The sequence below is a fragment of the Mus caroli genome, unplaced genomic scaffold, assembly GCF_978045245.1.
Source record: "Mus caroli unplaced genomic scaffold, Mus_caroli_1 scaffold_11, whole genome shotgun sequence".
Taxonomy (NCBI): Eukaryota; Metazoa; Chordata; class Mammalia; order Rodentia; family Muridae; genus Mus; species Mus caroli.
The window spans coordinates 37,912,751-37,918,423 of record NW_028227266.1 but is presented as its reverse complement, the minus strand read 5'-3'; positions in this window follow the sequence as shown (position 1 = coordinate 37,918,423).

Sequence of the window (5,673 nt, the reverse complement as noted above, 5' to 3'; positions counted from 1 at the left end):
CTGTAAACTGCTTCTATTATGTTTAGGGATGGTCCTTGAATTCCTGATCTTTCCAATACTTTTAACATGAAGGGGTGTTGTATTTTATCCAAATGCCTTTTCCCTATCTAATGAGATGATCATGTGATTTTTTTCTTTGACTTTGTTTATATAGTGGATTATGTTAATAGATTTTCATATATTGAACCAATGTTCCATCTTTGGGATGAAGCCTACTGGATCATTCTGAAGGATAGTTTTGATGTGTTCTTATATTAGGTTTGCAAGAATTTTATTGAGTATTTTTGCACTGATATTCATAAGTAAAATTGGTCTGACATTTTCTCTCTCTCTCTCTCTCTCTCTCTCTCTCTCTCTCTCTCTCTCTCTCTCTCTTTGTGCCCTTGTGTGGTTTAGGTATTTTCATAGAATGAATTAGGTAATATTCTTTCTGTTTCTATTTTATGGAATAGTTTGAGGAATATTGGTATTAGGTCTTCTTTGATGGTCTGGTAGAATTCTGCACTAAAGCCATCTGGCCCTGTTCCTTTTTTTGGTTGGGAAGATTTTAATGACATTTTCTATTTCCTTAGGGGATATGGGCCTGCTTAAATAGTTTGCCTGTTCTTGATTTATCCTTGGTATATGGTATCTGTCTAGAAAATCATCCATTTCGTCTAGATTTTCCAGTTTTGTTGATTACAGGCTTTTGTAGTAGTATCTGATGGCTTTTTTGAATTTACACAATTTCTGTTGTTATATCTCCTTTCCATTTCTGATTTTGTTAATTTGGATACTGTCTCTGGGCCCTTCAGTTATTTTGGGTGGGGGTTTATCTATCTTGTTGATTCTCTCAAAGAACCAGCTTTTGGTTTTGTTGATTCTTTGTATCGTTCTTTTTGTTTCTATTTGGTTGATTTAGGCCCTGGGTTTGACTATTTCCTGCTGTCTACTCCTCTTAGTTGTATAAGAAATCAATCATCAACTTTTCTTGCTTTTTTTGATTCTTTTTCTTGATTCATATTCTTCTAGAGCTCTCAAGTCTGCTGTTAAGTTGCTAGTGTAGGATCTCTCCAATTTCTTTACCAGGGCACTTAGTGCTATGAATTTTCCTCTAAGCACTGCTTTCATTGTTTCCCATAAGTTTGGATATGCTATGCCCTCATTTTCCTCGAATTCTAGGAAGTCATTAATTTCTCTCTTATTTCTTTCCTGACCAAATTATCATTGAGTAGAAAGTTGTTCAGTTTCCATGGGTATTTAGGTTTTCTGTTATTTTTGTCATTATTGAAGACCAGCCTTAGGCCACAATGATCTGATAGGATGCATGGGGTTATTTCATTCCTTTTGTATCAGTTGCAGCTTGTTCTGTGTATGATTATATGGTCAGTTTTGGAAAAGGTACCATGAGGTGCTGAGAAGAAGGTATATTTTGTTTTAGGATGAAATGTTCTATAGATATTAGTTAAATACGTTTGGTCCTTAACCTCTATTAGTTTCACTGTGTTTTTGTTTAGTTTCTGTTTCAATGATCTGTCCATTGGTGAGAATGGGGTGTTGAAGTCTCCCACTATTATTGTGTGGGGTTCAATGTGTGTTTTGAGCTTTAGTAAAGTTTCTTTTATGAATGCAGTTGACCTTGCATTTGGGACATAGGTGTTCAGAATTGAGATTTTCTCTTGGTGAAATTTTCCTTTGATGTATATGAAGTGTCCTTTCTCATCTAGTTTGACAACTTTTGGTTGAGCCTATTTTATTGGATATTAGGATGGCAACTCCACCTTGTTTCTTGGGATCATTTGCTTGGAAGATATTTTTCCAGCCTTTTACGCAACGGTAGTGGCTGCCTTTGTTATTAAGGTGTGTTTCCTGTGTGCAGCAAAATGGTAGATCCTGTTTAAAGTTCCAGTCTGTTATCTTATACCCTTTTATAGGTGAGTTGAGTCCATTAATCCTGAGAGATATTAAAGTTGATTATTGATTTCTTATACTCATTTTTGCCCTCAGCTTCCTGATACAGTTTAAGAAGAATTGCTGATAAGTAGATATACATTCTGAAGATTTAAAGTAGATATGACTGATTTTTATGTAAAAGTTTAGATTTGTGATTTTTCTAAGATTCTTATAAGGTTATTTTAAAAGATAATTAGTAAAACAATCTTTTCTTTATAGCTACAATTTGCTGCCTGTCAATAGGAGAAACTGCCTGAAAAACTACCTTGCTTGCTTACACTTTGTTAGTTTATATCAAATTGCTTAGGTCTGGGTTTTTATATGTGGGTTCTTGGGAATTATTTATTTTCTTTACATGTACTATATAATGTTAGTTCTTGTAAAGGTATTGAGGAACATACTCTTTTTTGTTAATAATCATTCACTAGAAGAAAACTAAAACATATTCACATTGCAATTTTATATTGCTTTAAAGGTTTTCTTGGAATATATAAGTCATAGGAGAAAAAAATAGTCATTGGAACATGGTTCCTTCCAGTCATCAACTATGTGTATGTCTGTATATATTTAAAGCTTGTGTGAGAGTACGTTGGAACATTCTTCTTTATACACATCAACTCTGTGTATGTATGTATGTATGTATGTATGTATGTATGTATGTACATGATGCATATATGTATATTTGTATGTCTGTATATGTATAAAGTTTGTGTGAGAATGTGTTGGAACTCTATTTGATCCATCAAATCTGTATGTGTGTATAAATGTAAAGCTTGTATAGGTGTATGTTGGAACTTGCTCCATCTACCAACTTTATCTATATATGTATATATGTGTATTGTTTATATTTGTGTATATATATATATATATATATATATATATATATATATACATGAAATACACACACACACACACACACACACACACACACACACACACACACATGAAATGCTTGGAGCTTGCTTGTTGGAGCATTGCTCCAGCTATCCACTGTATGAATATGTATCTGTCTGTTTGTCTGTCTATATATATATGTCTTTGTATGTGTGAAGTTGCCAGCTTGTCTTTGCTTCAACCATTCTGCATATGTGTCTGATTGTTTGATTCCCACCTTTTCTTTTCTAACTGATAGTTGTCATAGGCAGCAGCTCACATCAGTATCTGGACTAGCTTCAGTCATTGGCTCTCAGCACTGATCCCCCACTGGCTGCCTGCCTTGGTTTGCCCTGTGGTGTCAAAGCTGATCTCTGTCAAAAAATTACATTTTGTTTTATGAATTGCATATTTAGTCTCCTCTTTTGAGCTAATGTTTAATGATATTAGATCTTTAAGTATCTGCTTAATTAAATAAATCTGTTTATGTAAATTCAGCTTAATATCAATTACATGTTTTGGTTGATTCATTCAATGTTAACGTTAAGGAAATGCATGAAGTTAAGGTATCAACATTAATAAATCATGACATCTATATTCCTCCAAAGCTACAACCACATTCAAGATGTATCATCATAGTAACTAACCTCAATGTATGTATAAGATTTAGATTTTATTTTATCATATTTCTAGAAAAATAATAAGAATGTATGTACCTAGAATTTAAAAAGAAATGAAATTTAAAAGTTATCGCATAGGCTTGTAAGGCATTGGATATAATGCAGTAAATGAGTAGTAAATTGAAAAGCAAATCAAGGACAATATGTTTGGAAATCAAAATAAGCAACAACAACAACAACAGACCCCCCTCCCAATATCAGTTGAAAGTAAACAGGGGCTTAAACTTGTGCCGCTCTGCAGAATATCCCTCTGTCTTTGGAATTACCAAAGCAAGGTTTCAAATGCAGGAGTGAAAACAATTTTTAAAGCCTGCTTGCATGTATTAAAATTTCTCAAAGTTGAATGGCATAAGCTCAACAGCTGCCAATCTTAGTTATCTACCACCAGATGAATGGATGAATGGATGATGAAAATCTACCACATATATAAAATGAAATACTATTCAACTTTAAGGAAGAATGGAATAACAACATTGACCCCTTTATCTCAAAGGCAATCTCCTTTTATTACAAACTGCTACAAAAGTGTTACACTTGACTGCAACACTATACATTTTGATAATATATCTGTTAAGATGCAACCTCATCATAGCTTCTTTACGGTCTATACTCTTCTTTTTACTGTGTTTTGGATATACTTTAATTTACATGGAAAATATTTGTCATGAGGACATGCATTAGAACTGACATAAATGCAGACTGGATGTAAATTTGACTCAAAATTCTATATATGAGAAATTATTCTCAAAAAATGGTATTTTATTTAGTCACAATGCTATCAGCTAAGAGTGGAAACTCGATTATTTCTAGGTCTTGCCATTACTTATAGAATACCTTGAAAACAAAGACCACTGGCATATTTATCATCGGTGCCCATTGCTGCTACTCAGTTATTAACATCATAATTTCCTTCACGTGCTCTGCCTCCCAGAGTACTGCAAAATTCTGAATATGAGCTACTTAATATGAAGCAAACAGTCATTTTCCCTTCCTAGCAATGTTATTTAGCTTCTTTTCATCGTGTGATAGATCATGTTAAGAATGTTTAGACACTTTCACAGGAAAACCTTTCCTGTAAATTGTCCTAGGAAATATTTTTGCTTGTGTGTTTGTGTGTGATATTGTTATAGTGCTTGTTCATTTGACAGATGTTCTGATATCATTAAGCATTGGTCACTTACTAGCTATGTTTTCTTCCTTTTGTCTAGGTTTGTTTTTTTTTGTTTTGTTTTGTTTTTGTTTTTTCGAGACAGGGTTTCTCTGTGTAGCATTGGCTGTCCTGGAACTCACTTTGTGTAGACCAGGTTGGCCTCGAACTCAGAAATCTGCCTACCTCTGCCTCCCGAGTGCTGGCATTAAAGGCGAGTGCCACCACACCCGGCTTTTTATCTAGTTTTTAAAAAGAATTTTTATTAATACAAATTAATTCTATAGCCCTCTTTTACATTCAAAATTTAATTATAGTTACAGTAGTATAATTGATTATACCATGCTTCCTTAATATCATAATAAACAAAAAATACAAAAATTTGAAAGAAAAATTGTATTAATAATTTTCATTTCCTAAACTATTAGAAAACCAATATTGTTATTTGGCAAGTTTACTATGAAGAATGTATTTGCACTTTGTTTCATTTGTAAGTGCTATATGTACATACATACAGGATGGAACATGCATTTTATTGACTTAAATAGTTTTTTGAGTAGTGTTTTTTGGAACACTTATATAAAGGGTCTTACGGTTCTTACAGTCTTGATATGTACACAAAGTATTTACTAATTCAAGACAAGGTCTATCTGTCAACACAATCATAACAGCTTATAATAAGCTGATGTCATGAACCATTTTTAGAGGAAGAGAAGAACTCAAGAAATGGAAGGATTCTTACTGGTAGACAGGTATAAAAGTGTTAAGGCAAAAGATGAAAGGAGAAGAACTCAAGAAATGGAAGGATTCTTACTGGTAGATAGGTATAAAAGTGTTAAGGCAAAAGATGAAAGGAAAAACTTCATGACTGGAGTTGTGAGGCTGGTCTATAATTCATTGTGGCATTTCCAAGAGGTAATTGTTTAACAGGACTGAGGGAGGTGTGGGATGGAACCAAGGCTGGTTTTGGCATTGTCTCCACTCTATACTCAGTCTGTGTTGAAGCCTGCTTTGATGGAATGATAAAGTTGCCCCAGTTAA